The sequence below is a fragment of the Teleopsis dalmanni genome, chromosome 2 (genome assembly GCF_002237135.1).
Source record: "Teleopsis dalmanni isolate 2A chromosome 2, ASM223713v2, whole genome shotgun sequence".
Lineage (NCBI taxonomy): Eukaryota > Metazoa > Arthropoda > Insecta > Diptera > Diopsidae > Teleopsis > Teleopsis dalmanni.
The window spans coordinates 204,293,837-204,318,805 of NC_051847.1; positions in this window are offsets into that span (position 1 = coordinate 204,293,837).

The following is a 24,969-nucleotide window of genomic DNA, read 5'->3' on the forward strand; positions in this document are numbered from 1 at the left end:
CCTTTTTAGAAACAAATTTTAACGTACATATTTTCTATTAAATTTATATAAATTATTCTAACGATAAAATTGAATATACTACTTAGTACGCTTTATTAATAATTTAAAGACATATAATAAAAATCTATATATTACACATGATTTACTTAAAGCTATGATCTAATGTCGTCAGCTTAACCTAGCGATTGGCTACTCTTTGTATCTCTCTAATCTTGTAACGAGTTTGATATTATAATTAGTAACTATTGTTACTAATAATATGCATACCTTCTGCACAAAAAGTACCTGGATTTTGTTGTTTGTTAACTACTCCTTAAGTAATAGATCTTTTTCAAAAATTTTATTTTTGTTATGTTGGTACACCCTTTCTTGACATATGGTACAAATTTGAGCGACATCTGTCAATTATTTTCTTTACAGCAGTTGTTGATGTGAGACTACCTCAAGTACATTTAGCTATTTTACTATGGAAAATTCTTGTTTTACGCGATTTTTTGTACAAACACGGCACCACTGTCATCGCTCAGGCACCATATTCGCCAAATCTGGCGTCGTGCGACTTTTTCCTGTTCCCGAAACTCCAATTGCCCCTTCGTGGTAAGCGTTTTGAGTCGATTGAATCGGTAAAAGAGAATTTGCTGAAGGAACTGTATGGAAGATTGGGTTAAGCGTTGGCATATGTGTATCGCTTCAGAAGGAGCATATTTTGAAGGAGATAAAATAAATTTGGAATAAAATATAAATTTGTGTGTTTTATTTACAAAATCCGAATACTTTTTGAGCAGAAGGTACCTAAATGCGACTAAAATGTGTTGCCTATATTTTAGGACTTGGTTAAGATACGCGCATAAATTCAGCCAATCCATTCCATTAAGGACACTGTGCAATTCCGTTTGGCTTAAGGTCATTTTCCCAAAATACTTGTACATACTTGAATATATTTAAAGAGTTACCAGGTGTATGCATATTTTTATCCGGTTTAACGGAAAGATAGCGGCAGCAAAAAGTACTCAAAAAGTACGTAAGTCTGCCAAAAACTAGTATCCTTGCTTCATTGTTCAGCGATCATGTCGATTTATATACCTAAACAAGAGTTTCTGCGACACCCTTTGGTGTTCTCTTTTAATCAAAACAAATAGACTAGTCTTCCTTCGCTGGTAGATACATAACATATAGTGAACGCACTCTATCGATTAGAACATATGATCCATTGTTTCGACTGTTTAAAAATTGGTATTTCTATGTGAAAGTCAATAAGTGGTCTTGTAGACCATAAAAATGTGAAGACGAACAGTTGCAGGAGTTATTGGATGATGACCCAATTCACACTCAACAGTCAATGATAAAAGCTTTCAATGTCGTACAAGAAGCAAACAGCAGACGTTTACAAGCAATGGGGAAGATTATTAAACTGGTTATATGGGTCTCACCCGGTTTGAATTCACTTTAAATGGAATATTCAAAATTCTCCTATGAAAAGGTTTTTCAATGTCATAAAAGAAAAGAAAGAAAATCAGTTTTGTATCAAATTGTGACAAAAAATGGTTCTTGTGATTTTCACCTGGCGAAACGGGTCTTTCAACACCAAGGCCAAAGCTCTATTGGAATCAGAGCAGTGTTGTATATATTATGAACTTTTAAAACCCGGTGAAATCGTCAATGCATAACCTTATTGCCAAAAAAGGAATAATTTAGTGAGATTTGAACTCACTACAACCATCTATTAGGATTGAGTTAGGAAAATTTCAGCTATGAGTTTTGAAGGAGAACTGGCTAAGATCTCATTCCAGTAATCAGGGGGAAAAGATAAAAGAAGTTTAGTATTAAATATAAATTCAAAATAAAGTCATTATATATTTTGATAATAGGCTTATCAAAATATTTATAGTGCAGTGAATAAAACGTTACAGATTATATATGTTTATATTCTCAAATAACAGGATAAGATACATAGGGTTAGTATTGTCTTTTAATAGCATAGGGTTAATATTGTCTTTTTAGTAGCATACTGATCTCTTTCATTTCTTCAGTGAAACAAATTCAACTTTTTACAGTGATTACTTGGAATTCAAGTAATCTATTTACCAAATAGATGAAATCAGTTGACTATATTAAGTAGCTTTCTACAAAATTACCACCGTATATGATGATGATTTAATTTTAAAAATGTTAATAAAAGTACTTTAAGTATATAGTTAAATATTTAAACCCTATAACATGTGATATGTTTGTAATATATTTGTGATATGTTTATTTGTAAAACTATAATGTCAATTTAAGCACCTACAACTAAATCATTTGAATGACTTGATACATAACTTTTTCTTAACGATATAATCACATTATGCACATTCATCGTTTTCTTAACTGATATTTTGGTTTGCATCTATAACACATTTGAAAGCCGTAACCAACCACCCACAGTTGTTTCTTTTTTTTTCCTACTTCAAACCTTCTTTCTCTTCATTGCTTTTAATAGTCTAGATAGTTATTTAATTCCATAGATTAAAGAGCTTATTTTTGAGGATTACGATGTGCACATGTTAAACAAATGCTTTTTTAAACTTGGTCACTTGACAGTGTTGGCTAAGCATTAAATGGGTTCAATGGGTAATTCACATGCAAATCGAAATCAAACAGATTAACAAAGTTGGCCAGGCGAAGTTTACACCGCAAAAGTAAAACAATTCCAGCATATTTGCAACAATTTGTGGATTTACGTGCGATTAGTAGTGCTCAACCCAAGTGTGAGGTAATAAAGTGTTTTCATAGGCATATCTTTTATTGCATTTATTTTTTGGTGAATTGAAAAATAAATAATTTGACAATTTGATTGCAATTCTGTATAAATTTTAATGGATTCGGTGATAGAAACTGCTAAAAGGAAACAAAAGCTTTATAGGAAAGATCTATTCCTTCAACTTAATATAGTGCATTACATGATAATTTTTCGTTATCTTCGAAGACTGAACCATACGATTTATACTTTTAATTATTTTTCAACTTGACAGTATTTCCAGATATGACTTCTGCCATTACTGTTTTTCAACAAATGGTATGCGGAAAGAAATTTGGTTCAATTGGTGGATTATTCATTCTACAAATCACGCCAATGTCTGCCATAAGAATGATATTAACAATTTTATTGACTATAACAAGAAATCTTTAATAATTCAAATTTGCTTTTCAAATCCAAAAACAATTTTTTTTATCAGGAGAATTCTTGGGCTAACCATATACCAGGTGGATTGGTAAATACCTGTCTAAGTAATAAAAACGAATTTTTTTTGGAAAATTATATTTTATGCTTCAATATAGTCCCCTTTTAGCTCGACACAGCGAGTCTAACGATCTTTTATGCTTCAATATAGTCCCCTTTTAGCTCGACACACCGAGTCTAACGATCTTTTACTATCTTTGTTGTTTGATACGTTTTTATCTTATGTTGTCTGTTTATGGGTATTATTATTGGTGTACGACTTTACTTTCTTTAATATGTGGATAAGTTGCTTATATCCATTTGGCCCATTTGGTTCATTTGATCCTACCATATATGTTGTTATGTGATAGTTTTTATTGTTCATTATTTATCTAACTGTAAAAGTTAGGGTATATGCTTTTTTCTTAGATAATTACTCGATTTATTAATTGGTTGGAAATTGTATTTACATAGTTATATACTTCTTGAAAGTTGGAAAAAACTCTAGACTCTGTCTGGCTTATAAATGATACATAATGATACATAAATAGATATACAAAAAATTATAATAAAAAAATTAAATTCCTTTTTCGTTTTCAGTAGTCAATTTCAAATTTTATAAATAATGAAAAAATGTCTGTGTATATATTTTTGCGAAACATTTTCAATTTGTTTGCCCAATTAAAGTGTTCATATTCGCTTTGAAAAGCAATCTATAACAGTTGATGGACTTTTTTTCGAGTTCTTTGTTTTTAAAAGACTCAGTCAAAAAGCGTAAAAACTTCGAACAAACTAACATCCATTAACTGACATATGCGTACAAATAGAACGCAGTTAAGATACATTGAGCAGAATTTTTTCACGGATAGTCATTTTTTTCGCAGCACTTCATTTGTCATTGAATTTTTTATTCTCCTGCCATGGATGTTTTCAGGAAGTATACCATTTTGTCACTCAAAATAATAGTACCAATTTTAAAAATACTTTCTTTGCAAATCAGTCAAATATGTTAGAATCTTTAAATGAAAAATATATCAACGAAAGAATAATACTAAAAGATATTGATTTTATTTATTTTTCAAAATATTGTTGAAAGGTTTATAGATTCCTTACAATACTTATCTAAGGCTACCTGTTCAATGTGCAGTACTACATCTCACATAAAATACATGATTTTATTTGGAAAAAAATCACGAAAATTTAAAATTTTATGAAGCAAATGAATTCTATATAAATCGGTAAAATTTTTTTATTGCTATTTTTATTAAACTATAAATCTCAATAATTTAGCTACCAAATCAACAATTTTTATTTATATATCATATATATTTATATATATCATATATTATGTATATATATATATTTCAAAAAAAAATCTATTTTTAACAGTTTTTGTATGGCTGGAGCGCTAAATATCGACCCTATATGAAAATGTTATACGTTATGCTACGTTTCTTTATATAGAGATCAGATATTATGAATATCAATCAGATGTATTCGGTAGTGTTGGGGAATATTGGATTCTAATAATTTCTTTAAGTGATGACCGCGTTAAATATTGGGAATGTTATATTATTGGACTATTTTATATAGATATTGTATATGATTATATATCAAGCGGATCGATTCGACGGTTAAGGATATTATTGCGTATGCACAAAAATAAACAATTTTATATACTTTATATATATAGTTATTGATTACATTATATACTATTCAACTTTCCAATCCTTGATTTATTGTTTTAGTGTAAGACAGGGAATATTATTATTAGCTTTATAGTCGACATATGAAACATATCTAGCAGACTTACAACACTTTATCTTTATTATACTAAATTTAGTATTGTAATTAACAGAATATCGTGATATCTCGAAACATGCATATACAGAAAGAAAAACTAAATGACCTTTGTTGACGCAAAAGAACTACCAAGCACTTTTAACAGCTAACTAATCTGACAGCAAGATGGACATATAGCACTTAATAGGGCTAAACCTATTAATCTCGTCACTAGCATACGTACTAGTATTGCTAAGGATCCGGACGTCTATGTGTGGTCTCTTAAAGCTATGGTACTAATCTCTTAGCATAAAAGAACAGTTCATATTAAATTGTTGTTCTCTGAGTATGTCCTTAAGAAATAAAATGTGAAATATTTAAATTCAGCTTTCTTATAATGTTTGTGTGTGTCGTCAACAGTAAACAGTTTCCTTATCCGAGGCTGATTCTTCGTTTTCATTGAAAGGTGTTTTTACATGATGGGTTCCAAGCCCAATGTATAACCTCATATATCCACGAGAAGGATTTCGCTGCACACATTAGTTCACTATGCACGGATGAATGTAGCTATCCAGAGGGGTCCACGTGGAGGCTGTGTGTCAACTTGGAGGGATCAGTGACAAGCATCGCGCTGAGATTTACCAAGTTAAATGCAATCAGACATTTTACCTTATATGTTCACTCTTTCCCCCCAGTTAGTTATTAGAATAACTGGTTATTATTAAATAGGTTTCGAACGTCCGTTTTGACGAAAGGAACTTCATTCTTAATATAAACTATTGTTTTCTACTACTGACGTTTTTGTTTTATCAAACAGTAGTGAAGTTGCAACAAATATTTTTTTTATTAGTTTTAATTAATTCTGATTTGACTGACCATACAGCTGTTTCCAGTGTTGCCAAATACCTATCATCAATGGTCTTGGAATTATCTTATCGTAAATAATTTTTGGAGCTTGTAAGTACCAAGAGTTGAACTCGCGCCCTGCCAAATTTGCAGCTCAGAGTCAGCGTTCATTAGGACTCTGAACCAAAGCCAGATTTGACTAGTATGTTCGCACTTGGAGTTTTGTTAATTTACTGTGAAAGTTCATTTACAAATTCACTTGTTGTGTTATATTAGAGCAAAATCATAAACCAGCTGTAGAATAATTGAATTAATTAATTATATTTTTTATTTTTAATTGTTAAATTTCAATACTATTCTGTTTGTAGAGGCATTATTTACTGCACGATTTTATTATTTTTACTTGAGTATAGAAACTAATCTGGGAATGTAATACAGAGAATGTTATGCTACTTCACGGTTAATAATTTATTTTTATTAATTATAATAAATGCTAATTTTTATAATAAATGTTTTGCTAGTTTTAATTTTAATAGACAAATAATATTGACGGCAACTTGTTCTACAAAAGGAAATAGTTTCCTTGCTTTCTTTGAGGGATTTAAATGTTTAGCTGACTCGTTCTTATTGTCATTTCATGAATTTGACTTAAGCTTATAAGGTAAATGATATTTTTAATAAAAATAAAATAAAGCTTATTCACAAAAAATTACATCTGGAGGTACATTAATAAGAGACCGGCAATGTCACTTGTTTCGGTGAAGAAATGGAATTGTGCTCACTGAGTGCAGATGTGGCTTATTTTGCAATAAATACTTCGCTGCACTGGAAAAGCTTTTATCTTGATTACATTTTAAGAACGAATTGCTTAAAAAGCAGTTGCTAAGAAAATGCAGCAGATGCAGTTGCAATTTTGTGTATAATTTGGCTATATATAAGTTTGTATTATATAGTGATTATATAGTTGAATATTTATAATTTTGCAAATTGCTTTGGATATTTCATTGCAATCATAGATTTGATTTTAAGCATCGTTGCGGGAGTTTTTACAACAAGCAAAGCCTTTAATGCAGTTGGTAAAATTATTAAAATAACTTAAAGCTGCTAAAATGTAAAGTAAATAAATATTAAAAAAATTCTAAGGAGTTTTTCAAAAGTGGTTTTAGTGAAATGAAAATTTGGCAACTAAGTAAACACATTCCAGCTTGCACTTGCATTATGCATAATTAAAATTCTTTTCTCTCGTTTATTTAATATAGCAAAATCGCTATTGTAGTTGAGAACTTGCCGACGAGTTGGTATCAGTTTGTTTGCTTTCCATTATTTCAAAATCAAAAAATTAAAAGGATAACAAATAAGCTTTTTGCAACGCCAAAAATCCACTCCGTTCAAAGGCTCTTATGTGCGCTTTTATAGCAAAATTTATTATCTGCTTTGAATGCAATTTTCGTGGCAGTGCATAAATTTTGTGAATTGCCTAAAGTACACAAGGGAAACTTAAAATTTTTATTAAAAATCCTACAAAATCGTATGGCCAAATAATTTTCAAATTTAAATTAAAGTCGAAGAATTTTTGGCTTATATCAAATTTGAATTTGATTATTTTTTAATTAGTGCGATTGCTTATAAATCGCTTATTTGTGGAAAAATTCCATAAAATTGTTAAAGCCATTTTGCTTGAATTTGATTTGAGGAGCTCATCAAATCGATTTTCACTGCTCTTCATGGTTAAACAATTGAGCAATTAACATTTTTGGCTAAAGTGTTGGAACACTTTACGCAATTAACAAACTTTGAATTGCAGGCTGCAGCATAGCAAATGAGTTTGTGAGTGCATTTGTCTGGTTGCCTGCACACGCAAAGGTGCTCGAATGCAGTTCAGTGCCAAATATCGCAGAACAACATGAAGTGCAGATATACTGCCTTTGTTGGAGGCAGAGACCTCCCCATCTGTCTCTCCATCTGCCTCTGCCTCTGTCTCTCCAACTGCCTCTGCCTCTGCATGTGCCTGTGCCTGTGCCTGTTCCTGTGCGTAGGTGCTATAATGCCGCTTCAGCACTTTGTGTTGTGGGTTTTCATAATTCTAGTATTTATGATACGCAGAAATTATACATAAAATGCACACGAAGTGCATTCGTTCCTTCCCTTGACTATGTGGTTAAATCATTTATGGTTGAACAACTTCAGATGTTTGCATTTTGAATTCTTTGTAGAATTTTTAATCCTTCTCTAGCATGTCAAACTCAAAATTTGCAAATAATTGCATATGCATTCAATACATTAAATTAATTAGTGAAGATTGCTTAAAACGAAATTTTAAAATTGTATTATATCTAACCATCTAATCTAACCTAGAAAAATTGATTTAAGTGAAGAAGGTAAGTAATAAAACATATTTTCTTCTCATTATATTTACATTTAACCCCACGAGAGAAAATTCTATTTTTATACACAATAAAAGTTTATATGAACAATAACAAAGTCCTTGAAAATAATGATGACAACGTAGTTCCCCAGAACCAGATGTCTGTAGACCTATAGTAAAATAGCAAAATATATAAAATGAAGGGGTCAATATATATGTGATAAAAACCTACATTGAAATATTAAATGCGTCGTTATAAAGAGAAATCATAGACGGTGAAGATACATGTCGAATAATTGGAGTGTAAATATTCAAGGTAAACTAAAAGAGAAGTATTTCTAATTATAAGTTTTTGTGCACAAGAGATCAGTCATTGTCGTAGTGTTTCGATATGTTGCACAATGAAAACAAGACAATCAAAACTCGGTATGTTTTGAATCTATAAAGATATTAAAATAAATTTTTTCTTAAATATATATAAGATGAGCTTTCTTTGTTTGTATTTTAAACCAATTCGGCTTACTAGAACCTATTAAATTTGGTGACCTTCATTTTTTTTTTAAATTCCTCAAAAACTATGACAGATAAATATTTGAAATTTGGTACATCAAATACTTGTACTTTATTACATAGCTCTATAAAGTTGCTCAAGCATGAGCGAAAATTGAAAGTAATCGATCCAAGTAATCGAATTCCGATGTACTCGAACACTGAACATTTCAATACTTGAACGAACTGAAAAACAAAAAGTATGATCTAATAATTTTTAACTGCGGGTCGTACGGGAATAGTGACGTAGGTATCTTGAAAAAGGTTAAGGAAAAGGTTCCACCTTCATATAATACACTGCAAAAACACGATCAAAGAAAAATATATTTTAGTAAATCCTCCTTTTGGTATAATTCTGGTTGCACCACTGTACTCATAGCAAAAGGTATCATAACGAGCGCTTTTTTAACTTACGATATCTAAATACCATATGTATCTACCCTATGGTCGGTAACTTTAGAAGATTTGAGTTAATTTATTATCAGTTGCTTTATTTTTTGTTATGACCAGGTTTTTCAGTATTTCTAAGTAATAAACAAATGGCTTTGGGACATACATATGTATATCACAGCAAGATGCTAGTATATCCCACTATTATAAATATTTATTTCAAAAATCAAAACAATATTCTATTATTATCTTATGATTTAATAATTTATAACAAAAATAGACACCAAATTTTAGAAGTTAGATTATTTGGGCTACTATTCAAATACAATCTTTATAAAGAAAACTTATAATAATAATTTTCATGGAAAACGAAAAAATCCGTCCAGTCATCATTAAACTGTAAACAGATAATAAATGGCAGCACGATAAGTCAATTGCAAACCAATGAAATAAATATTCTGGTGTCTTTTTTATTCCCTACATAAAACGCATCGTGTTGATCATTTTCTAAATTAATGTTATTATTTATTCTAAGTTAAAAATTACTAAATCGTCAACTACAGAAATTTGAACCAAATATATAAATATTTGTTGCGCCGTTAAGTATGCAGTACTTTATGATATAAATTATTTGAAATTTGTGTTGCATATTTGTCAGTCATTTTGAAAATAATTTCATACACAGTTTTTAACAGCTATGAACCCATATTCGTACTTATCTAAAGTAGTTAGCCACATTCTACGTGACTACCCAGCCTTGATCTGGGCCAGGAGGAGGTTACTGGGTCGGGAACTACTCTCACCTTCCGATATTAGTAGGTCCTCAACGGCAGACATTTTAGCCTTCATTCGGAGAATGTCTTCTGTTCGGTTAGCACAAAAGATCTGTTGTAGCACAAAAGATTAATCATGGTCGCAGTGCTCTGCTCAAGTAGGAGCTAGTACCCTGTTTATTCTTAACTATATAAAGTAGTTAGCACGGGATTGTAACTACGAATTGATATATCAGAATTTTATTTAAAAAAAAGAAGACACTTTTCATATGAAATCAGAGACAGAGAGAGCAACATATTCGGGACATTATTCTATACCAGGACATATTCATTATTAAGGCAACTATATAGCAGATTTGCTAGCATCTGATACACAGTGAATTGTGACATTTATTTGCTTGTTGTTCACACATCTAACAGAGCCTGTAAGTCTCTGATGGTGGATACCTTTATTAAAAAATCAAAAATAGTGTACGAAAACATGATCATTTTTGCTAAAATCCAAATAAATCCTCATATTTCTCTCTTAATGAGACTAAAGGCTTATATTATCTCTATTGTTATCAGTCATTGTGTAACAGGTAACCTGCTATTTCCACAAGGTCAAGTAGGAATTAAAAAACTTGTATATCTTGTACATATGCCCGACTGAAGTACTCAGACCTTTGAAATAGATAAATAAACTTCTGGACGAGTACATGACATGGAGAGCAAAGGAAAGGTGACGAAATTGAACCATCTTTAGAATAGTTAGGATCATGTGTAAACATGTATACTATGAAAAGTACACCGAGGATGTTACATCGTCTCGCCGAAGAAACTATAGCACATTAATTGATGTATTTACAGGACACGGTTTGTTTGCATCCTATGCGCACAAACTTATATTAATTCGCAGCTATGCTTTTAGGAAATGCAACAAGGCGGATGCAAAGGAAACTTTGGAGTATCTGTGTGTAACTACCCAGCTCTCTCGAGAACTCGACAAAAATATTTGGGGGCTGTCAGTTTTATAGAACTGAAGCACATACCTGAGGTTGCTATTAAACTCTTAATACAATTCGCTAATAACATGCGATGCACACTAACGCTAGAAATAAGACTCTGATCTGGTATTGCAGTGAACCTTAGTGGTTTATGCGTGACCTTTCTGCTCTGGTAGCATAACCTAACCTAAACTATATAGATGCCCAGCAATTAGCGAGGACAATATTACAATTTTTTGAAAACGTTTATGGAGGACTTTAAACAACTATCAGAAAGTGATACCAGTGATATTGAAATCTTTAGAAAATTCCCAAGGATATTGATTAATTAAAGGTGGATAGTTCAGGAGTACATGCATCACAGAAACTCATTTCACATAAGAAAAACCATATTACTAGGAGGGATCACTATTATTAATTGGAACTTTAGGATAGTGTACTAACCGTACATGTAAAGTCCACCTTTGTGAATGTTTCTCTATTTTATTTTACATTTATTTGTATTATTTTTAAACACAGAATAGACAAATGATTATGTATCTGAAATGATACATGTATCTGAAATATGTAATTAAATCCAAGTAATAAATAAATTAAAATATTTAATAATTGAATGCATAAAACTATTTCTTATTAACAACTATGATTAGGCAGAAAACCAAAGAATATCTGCACTTGTTATCTACTTGTGACAGCAACAATTGTAATAATTTCATTATGAGATCGTTAACAATGCATTTATCTGCAAACAAAACAATCTGAGAAAACTTTTCAGTGATTTATCGCAAATGTGAAATTTATTGCTGCTATCTGAAGCGTTTATGCTCAGTCGTGCTTGTGTTTATGCAAATTATTTCGTAATGCGAATACTCGTACATGATTATGCACATCGAAGGAATTATATGTTTGTAAGGAAAGCCATGTATCTTGATTTATTGATATTATTTTTTTTCATTATTGGCATTATTAATGAAGGATATCTCGATGTACGGAATGAAAACAAAGTCACACAATGTTATTTGTTATCAAGAATATTTGTGTATAAATTGGTAATTATTATATATTTTGATTTTATTTGCTCTGTCGTAGTATCAAGGGAAAGCAAAGCAGTTTATGTCCTTATTATGTCATTAATTTTAAATAAAATTAAAGTAACTAATTAATTATGTGCATATATTATTATTTGAGTTTAATTTTGGTAATGGTAATGAGAAATTCCAATACCAAATTTTAATCAACTTAAAACAAATATAAACGTACCATATATGATATGAATGATTTTAAACTAATGAAATTTAGTTTATGTTTCCATCATAACAAAAATATATTTACAAAGGAGGTGTGAAAATATTTTGATGATATATATTTTATAACTAATATAATTTAATTTATGTACAGATATCAGTATTGAAAATATCTAATTATTCAGTATTATTATTGATTATTAATACACACCATTCACTTCTTTGGTATTACTTTTTTAGGACTCTCAATTTTGATGGAAAACACGGATGTTGCTAATGTAAACACAGTAAGTATCAGATGGTACACAGCCTTAACAGTGTTACCAACTTAGAGAAAAATTAGAGAATTTTTGATAAAAAGCATATATTCCTACAATTTACAGATTAGATACTATAAACGATTTATTACGCTTACAGTAATTTTTGAATCAAACTATAAATGACAATAAAAAACAACCTTAATCGGCGATTAATGCATCTATTTTTTTTAAGTTTTCTGACTTAAAACATTTAAAATTCTTTTATTATAGAAAAAGAATTTATAAAACACACTCTATTGACTCAATTTGCATATGAAATGATTGAAGTTATTTCATATATATTTTTTTGATTTAAAATATTTTGACAATTTAAACAAAATAGATATGCGTTGAGTAAATGGCGTGATGTTTTCACAAATAATTTCACACGAAATCGAGATATTTCAAAAATATTATTACAATATGTAGAAAACAAAAAAAAAATAAAATTAAAATTCCCCATTTTGAGGTTTTCGTGAATATTCACAGTTTCACAGCAATTTTCAAATTATGTCGATTTTTATATTTTTAAGCCAAAATGTCATATTAACAATTTTGAACAATGAACAAATTATTTAAATGTCAAGAGTTTTTTACTTGCAATTAATGCTAATTTGACAGATGTAGCAATTATATATATGTATATATATATATATTCAATAAACATCCCAATTAGTTTTTAGTTTAATTAAGATTGATTTTAAATTGCATTTTGGAGTAAAATTTTATAAGCAAAATTGAATTAAATTGATTAATTGATTGATAATTAATTAATAATCAATCTTATGCAAATTTAATACTAATAATCATTGCTAATTTAACATATATATTTTTATAATATACAAGTTTAATATCATACCATGTAATAATCAACGGCACAAAGTTTAAGGTTTAAATGCCTTCTAATGGTCTTCTTAGAAACAAACTCTGCTAAAGCGGCTATAGAAGATAGAGCAGATAATGCAAACTTCTATGACTGAAATTTCTGAAGTGGTCTGTACTTTAATAGTTATAAAATAATTTTATGTTTTAAAATCGTATCCCAAAAAAAACCAACAATATGAGATTCATAAAAACGTGTATTGGGACTGCTGAAAGATGAAATAAATAAATAATCGAATACAATATATTTAATAGTGTTAAACAAGTTAAATAGTTCCTTATGGCACAACTAATACATCCTTAAGTGGAAGTCCTGGCATTTTTATTTTTAAATGAGATCATGTGAAATAAAGTTACGATTGTGACATCTAGAAATTATAGTAAACATTTTATTATTGGTGAAATATAATGCATGCAAATATTTATATTTTAATCTTGTTATTTAATAATGTAACATAATAATTACAAAAATTGAATTCATTTTTAAATCACATATAAATAAAGCTTTCTAAAACTCTGAAAATTAAATTCATATTTTTTGAAAATAGTTAATTCCGCATAATTCCAAATTATTTTAAAATAATTTATTACAGCAGTAGTAAAGCGAATACTTTATTAATTTATTATAAATTGGCTCATTACTTGCATATTATTGTAAAGTAATTGCATCCTTCGGATATTCAATTTTGAATCTAATTTAAATTAAATTGCATTTGATAAAACAGCAATAATTAAAATCAATTGCAGATGTTTTTCCAAATGATAACTATTGAATGCTGTAAATTTAATTTCAATCGTCAGTTATCGATGGAATATTTCAATTTTTAAATCATTAACACCAACATTAAATCCAAGTCATTAAATTATGCCCCGAGCCGATGTGTAATTTACACGCAGACATGTAAATTCACATTGCAGCCAGGGGCCTACGGATCAAAACGCCAGGGTTTCGTATTTCGTTTTATTTGCTAACAAATACATTTCAAGTTCTTAATCAAGTTTACGCACACACAGAATGCCTGCGAGGGATTCGAACTCGAACCGAACAAGGATGCAAGCGTTCCGTTTCAACACTAAGGCTACAGCATTGACTGCTGTACTCTCATTTGTTTTTTTTTTATTGATTTAAATATATAAAATTGTAAATTAATTACTGCAAATGGGAAAATGTGAAAAATATTGCAATTATAATTTATTTACTTTATTTTGCAGATACAATTTTAACTCGTATCCGCAAAATACTAGTAATTGCTTGAATATGTATAAGGGACTTATACCCAACCCTATTTTTTAAAGGATATAAAATCATTTCAATGCTATGTTATTTCTTTTTTTATGTGATTAATTGATTTTGTTAAGTATTTTAAAGTTGATAATCTCGTTTATTGATAACATGATTATGCTAATGTACAAATTAATCCTTGAATTGAAGAAAGAAATACGGATAATAGTCGCTGCTACTTAATGGGAATATATGTATCGAAGCATCAGCATCATAGTATATGTATACATACTCACCTTGTATCGTATAAATAGATTCTTGTGATTTAAAAAACTTTGTGTGGTTTTTAGGAATTATTACTTACTTAATTCAGTTGGTATTAAATACTATATTTACTCTTATTTACTCTTATGATTTCTTAACTCGTATAGTTAGGTTTCACTGGTCGGTGTTATTAGGTTAGTGTTATTAAAATACGGTTTAATATCTAAGTGTGATGTAAGCTATATATCTCACTGCTATTATAGGATTGTTTGGCGACTTCAATGTAAAGAGCACTGTACTTAATATTACTGAAAAATTTAAATACCCAGTTATTTGTTCAATAAAGGAATAGATCTTGTTAAAAGAAGACACCTATGTTATATTATAATAAAAAGTCAAGGGACTGTAACTTGTACAATCGATCACTGGCTTTTCTTGAGAGATATGCTGTTAAGTTGAGCGGCCCATCCAATGATTATGCAGAAGTTGTAAATATTAGGAGGGAAAAGAAACTGTGAAATATTTCTATACCTATTCGACTCTAGTTAGAAGTAAGTTGAATTTTTTAAACATGACTTCAGGTGTCCAGTGCTAAGATTAAAAGCAACTTACCCTTTATAAGAGTCACACAATGGTTGTCTAAGTAATAAAGTTTTAACACAGTCATATATCAGACAAAATATTTGTTGTCTATAAAGTATCTTTTTAGATTTATAATACAATAGAAAAAACGATGGATAAATATTTGCATATAAAAGAGAATATTGATAAAAGATTTAGTTTATATAGTATGCTAATTTTAAGATATAAAGATTATCCAATAGATTAACAACAATTTTTAATAACGAATAAGTAGAGACGAAAGTTCAGAAGTACTGTTAAAGTTAGCTGGGTCTGAACGAACCAGACATAGATTTAGTAGGAATAAACTGTGATATAGATAGATAAATAAAAATAAATACTTCATACATTTTAATGCAATTATATATAAATAAATTTATTTAATGCACTTCGATTATTATTTTGATATATTAAACTGTTACCATTAGTTTATAGACATTAAACAGTCTGTATAATAAAGAAACAAGGACAATAATAATAATATTTAATCCATTTATATAGTATAGAATAAAGTCACCAAATGCAATTTGTTTATTATTTTTATATGGAAAAGTATTTTCATTACTTTCTAGACATTAAAGATCCTCTATAACAAATGTCCAAGGATAATTATAATAGGAATGCAAATTTTTATAATACATTTTATGGCAGACTCTCCTTGTTTTAAGATAGCATAAGATAGCATGCATATTCGTCCTTAAATAAAATTGAAACATAATTGATTGCGTTTTCAACCACAAAAAGTAATTTTGGACTGCAATAGTGGTTTAAGCAAATTTAGCTTTTTAAGGCAATACTACCGGATATGATATACTAAACAAATTTTAATAAGAAAATGGAATAAATAAAATGTAGAAAGTTTTCTTAATTGCCAAACATCAAGTGTTTTTTAATTGCTATTGGCCATAAGAAAGGGTAAGTAATGCCTAGCATATTGTCCGGAGCGGCCTGGTTAAGTGTTTGCAGCAAATTGGCTACAAGAAAACCTATTAAATTCTTATTTTTATTGCCAAGACAAAATAAGAACTTTTTTTGTAAACTTTTGGGTATTGCCCGATAGAATGGACTTTGGAAAAAAATTCAAAGTGAAATTAAATGAATAAGAAAAATTAAAATGAGAAATGTTTGTCTTTGGTTCGGTTCCGGTTGTAACTTTTATTGCGATATCCTTTACACATGTTTCTCTCCTGTTGTTTTCTTGTTGGCATGAATTCTTGAAACATTACTGTTTTAATTTTATTTAATTTAATTGATACCGAGTCAGCTTGTTTCATGTAATTTAATTAGTTTAATTATATTAATGGCTTGCAGGATATATTTATGGCTGCTTAACGCTTTTGTGCTTTGGGCTGCAAGAAATTGGATGTATTTTATATATAATGTACATTAAGTGTAGACATTTGTATATAAAATATGTTACAGATTTTTTAAATTTATAAATTTAAAGTTTTATTTTTTATAAAATTATCATTTGTATAGTACGCACAAATACCAGAATGGCAGACAGGCAGGCAAAAAGCACATCCTGAAAGTCTTATGTGCACTCACAGTACAATGAACTTCGCAAGTTTATTTGAGAGGAAAATTCTATTAATATTAAAATTCAAGCACAATGCATATTGTCTGCCGTAGGAATTGAAAGGACGAACGAAGAATATCTTACACTTCATGTGTTCCGAGGATGCAGAATTAAAAGCACACACAAGTTGCCTACTACGCTGTGGTTATTATCAGCACATGAAATTGGAACGAATATTCGCAAAGGATGCGTTGCATATAGGACATAAGTGGGTAAGCAGATTCAGCCAGCCAATGTCCTACATCATTTCAAAAACAAAAAAAGTTATTGAATATTCCGCATATATATTATAATTTAATGAGCCTTCAAAATGTATTGGTCACTTTGTGAACTGAAGTTGTCGACAGCTGTGGTTTCTTTTCCAGGAATAACAAATTCAATCAACCCGGTGTATTAGTTCAATTTTGGAACCAAATATTGATGTACTGAAAGACGTCAGAATTGCTATTTGTCGCTTCGATGTGCATATGAATTTATACAATTTTTTTTTCATGTCATGGGCATTATTAATGCTTAATAGCATTATAGACATGAATCAATCACAACACTTGACTGCGTGACGTATTTGATTGATGAAAGATTATTAGTTTGTGAAAATCAGTAAAGGATAACAAAATAAATCGCATGAAAATACGCCAAATTACGTGTGACAATATTAGAATGAATGAATGACATAAAATTTGGTGTATTCGTAGAAGCAGATAAGAGATTTTTCCATTTTTGATTGACTATTGAAAGGAAATATGTAAAGGACATATTTTTTGAAAAGTTAAGATAAATAACTGACATCAAAGTAAACTGTGCAAAGTAAAGGAGCAGGCCTTCAGTTTTTGAAGATAAGTGTGTGATTGACATTTAATACCACAGGTCAGGATATAAATGCTTTAAGAAGTATTTAAGTAAATCCATATAGTAGAGTAGACGTAAACAACTTTGATAGGAAGTATGTAAGTGGAGAGAGTTTAAGGAAAAGTTTAATATATAAAATATTTTTAATGTAAAGAGTATATACTTCAATGAACTCCTTTATTTGTATTATACAAGATATTATAACAATTATTTACTTGCTATCTTCTTCAACTCTATATCATTATGTATACCCACAGATGACATCAATCAATCAATCAATCAATCCAGTACGTTCCCAGGGGAACATTGGGCCATAACGAACTTTTTCCAGCTGTCTCGATTTTTTGCCAGGGTTTTAATTTCTCCAAAGGTTTTTCCGCTTGCTTGGATTTCTTTCTCCAGTGTTTGCTTCCACGTTTGCTTGGGCCTACCAGGTCTTCTGCTTCTTTGAGGATTCCATGTTAATGCTTGTTTGCAGATTTCATTTGGTGCCTTCCTCAAAGTGTGCCCGATCCATTGCCATTTACGCTTTTTGATTTCGTTTGCATAGTTGGTATAAATAACCAATATAGACGGTAACATCCATAGCGTTGAACTTTATTGGTATATATGAGCAATTTAGTATATTATTATGAAAACCAACTAATGGGCAAGTATTTGCTTCACTTCAACTGCATTCAATTCAATATAGTTTCAATTCGTCTGATATATAAACTATATTGTATATAAAGTTTCTATCATTGAGAAATGCTATGACTTCAAATGGTTCATCAAAGATAGATAATGTTTTAAAAATCCATAGTATTATTAATGTTGTTCACTCTTAATTACTTCCACGTCTTTGCTAAACCTTAGTTTTTTTTTATAATTTTCGATAGTAAATCGTTTGAAACATATTCTTTGGATAAAATGAAAGCTATAATAGAGATGTTTATGAGAACACTTGCTCTTTCCTTGTTATTGCTTTAAATGTATTAAAAGTTGTTGCAGCAATGGTCACTTTTTGGGATACAAGGCCTTCACTCCAAGCTAACCTAATAGTTAGGGAAAGATTGGCTTTATTTCATTAACTGCTATAGCCACTCACTTCTTCAGAGAACTTTGTGGCACTCGCTATTCTTAATATGGTTTACCACGGGGTTAGAATATTTTCTTTACTTAAAATAGCATTTAAAATGAATGAAGGCAATGAAAACTGTGATAGCCAAATCAATAGATTTTTTCTGGATGAAAACATGACACCTTATCAGTGGCTTTTAAGGCGCGTCATGGAAATCTGTCCAGGTTCAGTTGTTCTTATGTGTGTCTTAATAATGCACAATTTGGTTGATACAATAAAAGATCGAAGTGTGGTGATTGCCTTGATTTAACTTTTTGGAAAGAGTTTTGAAGGTAATCAGTATTAACAATACATTTAATATGATTGATTTTGCATTTTAAATATAATAATAATGTAAATAAATACTGAATCATATTACAACCTTCATTAATGCTCAATTGTCTTTAGTAATTTGGTTTTTCTTGACAATTATTTTTTATTGAAATAAATTTTATGAAAATAGATACCTTTTTAATATATCTCTAAAAATGAATAAGATAAGCTACTGCATTAGCTTATCTTATTTTTGCGTTATTTATGTTAAACAATGAAAATATTTTAAAGAATTGCCATAACTATAGAAAGTATAATACAACCATTCTGAAATATATTCTTTATAACAAACTGCTATTCCGCAATTATTTATTGGAGTTATATATAAATCCATTCTATGTAAAATATTCCTTTTATTTATAAAAAGTTCTTACTCAAGATTTTACTAAAAGAAACCCGAATAACAAAAGACTGCTTTTATATAAAAATAATATTGTTTTTTTTTTATTTATTTAAATACTGCACCAAGACATGTTGAATGTGTTAATCCATAAGAGAATGCAACCCAAGACCATATTTAGAAGAAATTAAGATTTGAGTAATTTGTGCCGCTTGCCTTCCATTGACTAAAGACGCTTGCGGTTTCTTGCAACACGCATATGAAATGTGCAACGCTTCATTACTTTCCGAGTACGTTTTTTATCTTTTTATCTTTTTGAAATTTTGAATTTAATTTAATAATGCGTGCCTCCTCACTTCAGTTCAGCGACACACTTTAATTTTCAAAAAATAAACAAAAGTGTAACGTCGACGGATTCATGCTCCATCTGAACACATCTCCAGTGTGGCACGCACATATGGTGTAGGATTAAACGTTACTAAATTTCCGTGATGTCAGTCTCCTCTCCTCTACTTTCCCCTCTTGAAGATTCCAAAAATTTTTGTATTTAAACAAAATTAAATTTAAGTTAAACGAACACCGAACACTGCTAAGGCAGGAATATGTCAAGTTCAAGAGTCAAAACAGCTGTTGGGCATGAAATGCTTCAGCTGAAGTGTTTTGGATATTGCAGAGGGGAAAACTATAAGAAGAAAGCAAGGGCTTAATTTTGACAATTTTGACATTTATTTTGGGTAATTCAAAGAAAAGAGCAATTCTCAATTTGATTTAAATTTTATTGTTTGAAGTTCAAAGTTTATTTTATTTCATATCAATTTAAAATGTTTTAATAAATTTCAAGCAATTAATCAGTTCTTTTAATTTTAGATAATGACTTTAATAATGAGATAAGCATAGTATTCCATATACGTTAGCAATTTTTATTTATAAAATAAAGTAAAAAAAAAAAACATATGCAGTTAATAATATATCGAAGCCTTTCTTCATACTCAGTTTTTTTATGCAGTGGGTGGAAGCATTGACAGCCACCGTTTATGACTTGAACCTTTTAAACCACCTTTTACGAATGAAGGGAGAAGATTCCAGTAATCAGGGGACGAGAAAACAAATAGACTTAGTACCTAGCGAGCTAGATTCATCTAAGCCAGTTTATTACAAAAAAAAATGTATACTACTTGCTAATCACAGATTTTATAAATAAACATTTTATTAATAAATTAAAATAAATTAATAAATATATTTATTATTATATTATATATTTTATATATTATATATATAATTAAAAAATATATAAATTGATAAATATATTTAATTTAACTTAAGAATAATTTATTTCCGGCAGTTATTCAAATGTATTATTTATTATTATTTTGATTTGATCTGCTTATTCCACAGTATTGGCGCTCATTCACTCAAGGCGTTTAAAAAATTTTATATAAATAATAATAAAAAAGAATCAGGCAAGAAAGAAAAAAATATTATTGTTATATCTAGATGAGGTGTAAAAAACCGACTCTACGTGATTCGATATTAAGTGTCCAAACGCTGTAATGTCGTACTGAAAAAAAAGACGAGTTTCACAATAAAGGTGAGGAAAGGTGTTATATTCCAGTATAGATTAAAAAAAGGATCAAACTCACCCATAGAAAAAAATATTAATATTAACTGTTGCTATTCAAATAAAAGATTTGAAATTGTACGGAGAAAGTGTGTCTGGTCACTAGACAGGAGTTACAATGTTGTAAGTGAAAGGTGCTTCAGCTCGAATGTGGAGCTAATTGAACTGCATAGTAGTACAACAGGGCATCATGAGTATCTTTTCAGATAATAACAAACATAATCTGTAACAGTGACATTTAATTATGTATAAACTACCTAAAATTTAGTGCCCGTTGGAACTTAAATTATTTAAGAAACATCATTTTTGTGCCTCGCAATTAAGTCTGAACTTTGAGATTTGGATTATGTAGATCAAATTATCTTTTACTTAGCTGCAGTAGTTAGGTTTGCACATTTTTAGTTGATTTATTATATAAACTGATCAAAAATCAATTCGTATCTATAACAAGTTGAATAACTTGTAAGACAGCTTGCTTCGAAAAGATAATTCAATCTCGCCAGCTCATTAAATAGTGGTCATCACCACTGTCTGTATGATCAGAAAACCAAAAACGCGTTAATAGTAATATTTCGTCTATACTTCAGACCCCAGGGATGTGGTTCGGACAGCCTTGTTCTAACCTATGCACTTATACTATTATAATCTTCTAACCCAAGGCTATCTAATCCAGACCAAATGCGATCGCGGGCCAACAGAACTCACCGTACAGATTGCAGGGCCGCAGAAACAAATACGCACGTTCATAGTTGTTTTAGACAAAAAATAAAAATACTTAACATGTTAAATAAAGTAGTTTTACTACTACACAAAGAGAAAATTTGCGTGATTAGAGAAGATTAAAAACATGTCGCGTGCTACATTCGAATTCCAGGAACGTGGTTCGGACAGCTTTGTTTTAACCTCTGCCCTTATGAAAAGCGGTAAAACTAAATATGAATATGTACCATGGTACATTAGGACAAATGATATCCTCAGGGACCTCAAGATTGATCCGATCAAAAAATACATAAAAGATAGACCCCTGAAATTATTTGCGAAAACTGACAGACTTACCAACGCCGCATTAACAAATCTCAGAATAGTTACAGGCTCCTCGGAGAGGTATGCAGATCTGAGGTCAACGTAAAGAGGAGTTTTAAAAATACCTTGAGTTAAGAAAGAGTTTTAGTGCTGAAGTGCACTGGCTCAAATAGCTTCAACATAATAAATATGAATATAATAAATAGATTTTTGCTTTCTTGAGATCCATAAAATTTAGAAGCACGGATTTGATGGTTTTTTTATATGCACATCAATCTATGAAATTTCAATGTCTAAGAAATCTGATATCTTTCAAATTCTTAAATTGATACAATTAGTATACCTTTAACAATTAATAATAAGTGCAGAGTAAATAGTTTTAATGTCAATCCAATTATGTTCAACTCCTTGGTGTGCGACACTTATTTTGCATTACATATCTTAAAAGTATTTCATATGAAACATTATCCAATCCACATCTACTTTACGGTAATACGCATTATATATATTTTTGTTCCAAAGTTTGTTCTTACGTTAATAGCAAAAATAATGTTAGCATTCTTTTTATTGCTAGCACATAGTACTATTTTTTTGCAAAATTGAATAATTTTTTAAGTTGCTAACGATCGAAATAATATGCTAAATAATCGACATTAACTACATTGAGAGATATGGTAGAATAAGAAAATGTGTCTTAAACAAATAGATATTGATAAAAAAGTTTAGGAAGACTCAAATGTATACAGAAGTTGCGAAATAATTCTACTATATAGCTGTCTAGCATAATGGGGTGTCTTAAATAAATATTATAATTCAAGTTAGATAAGATAAGAAAAGAAGATTAGTATTCCCCTGACACAGTATTAGCTCTATATCTAACCGATATAAGAACCAACTGACACAAAATAAGTAAAAACCCGGATTGTATATTGGTTAATTCAATTTAGAAATTAAATATTCTGCAGTTAGCCTTTAAGTACTCTACTACATTTTGTATTAATATTGTAAGCTATTACAAACCAAGAATAAGCGAAAAACTTTTACAAGTTCAGCGGTGCTTAATAATTGATGCCTATATCAGGCATTTGAAAAGAGTTGCCCACTAGAAAATCCCAGTGCACACAAAGGACATCATCGTTGATCAAAAAGTTTGTAATGTGGTTCGACCAAGGAAGAACAGATGTAAAAATAATACAAAAAGAAAAAAACAATTACTTAAATAAAAAACTTTAACTCCATGTAAAATGTATGAAAGCAAATAGAATTCTTTTAAGTTTTTAAATAAAAATGAAAATATTTGCTTTAAACTTGTTGAAGAAGTTTTGTAAGAAAATAACTAGCAAAAAAAACAAAAAAAAATATGACAAAAACATAAAACTTAAAAATAAGATTTTTCACAAAACTCCTTAAAGGAAGAATATCAACAATCTTATATTATTTTTTATTATTTTTCCATTTAACTGTTAAAAAATTGACTTTAAATAGGTCAACAAAGGAAGCACATTAAACCAATGACATTGAAATATTATATCAACGAATCAGTGACCGATTTTTTTTTTTGACTTTCTCGGCTCTATCATTATCCTTTTTTGAGAAATGACTACGATTTTAAAAAAGTTTATTTCTACAATGATGACTTTCCAAATTTTTATGTAAGAATCTTTCGACTTTATTTGGAAATTGAAAAAGTTGGTCGCATATTTTGCATGTTGCAGTATTCAGGGTACTCTTCAAGTCCATTGTTAGCAGAACAATGAACGAGGGTCATCCAAAGTTTTGTAATTTTCTTAACATTTTCTTTACGAATAACATTGCAGCTGTTGTTTCAACGAATCCGAAAGCCGCAGAGTTAAGGAGAAAGTTCAGTTTTTGGTAGCGTTTTAAATAATTTTTTAGTTATCTCCAAGCTAGCCAGTCGTAAACAAGTAAAATTTATGAAATGTTTTAAGTTTACATTCAAATCCCATTAAGAACTTCAGTAGTGTGAGCCTTTGAAATTTATTTATACTTGACTTACAATAAGTAATAAGCAGTTGGGTTAATATTTTGGGGATTCATAAATGGATAGCAAAAATATATATATGAAAGGGTGCCATGTTATGTCCTTATGATGCTTATGATGATCAAGGGTTTGTGTTACGTGATGCCATTCTGAATATGAACTGATATATATTCTTAATAACATACGCCAATATATTCGAATATTCAAATAATGTCCTTTTTTTACTCACCAAAAACCACATCTTCGTAATGAGTTATGGATAGAGTTCATTAACTCGTTAGTTGTAAATACATCAGTTATGAATCTATTAGTTAACATCAAACGAACTAACAGACAGCTATTATATATATATATTCTATAGTGAAATTTACTTTAACATAAGAAGTGGGACTCGTTAAAATCATGTACTCCATGGACCGCATTAGTTTGGGAGTACCTAAATAGAGAGTTATCGTTTCAACAATAAAAATTTGTACTGGTTAAGAATTTGGAAAGGTTAGTTTTATGTACTCTATGAGGCGGACTAATTTATCCGTCGTTGAATAACGTGAGTTGATTGATTTCAGATATGACTCAGTCTGTGCATCTAATCACAGTTTCGGTGTTAATGCCATATCCTCGTTACCAACTGTTTACTCGGATGTTTTTATAGGAATAAAGGTTATATTCAATCAGTGCTTTGTAATTACTCCAGCAGATTGCTG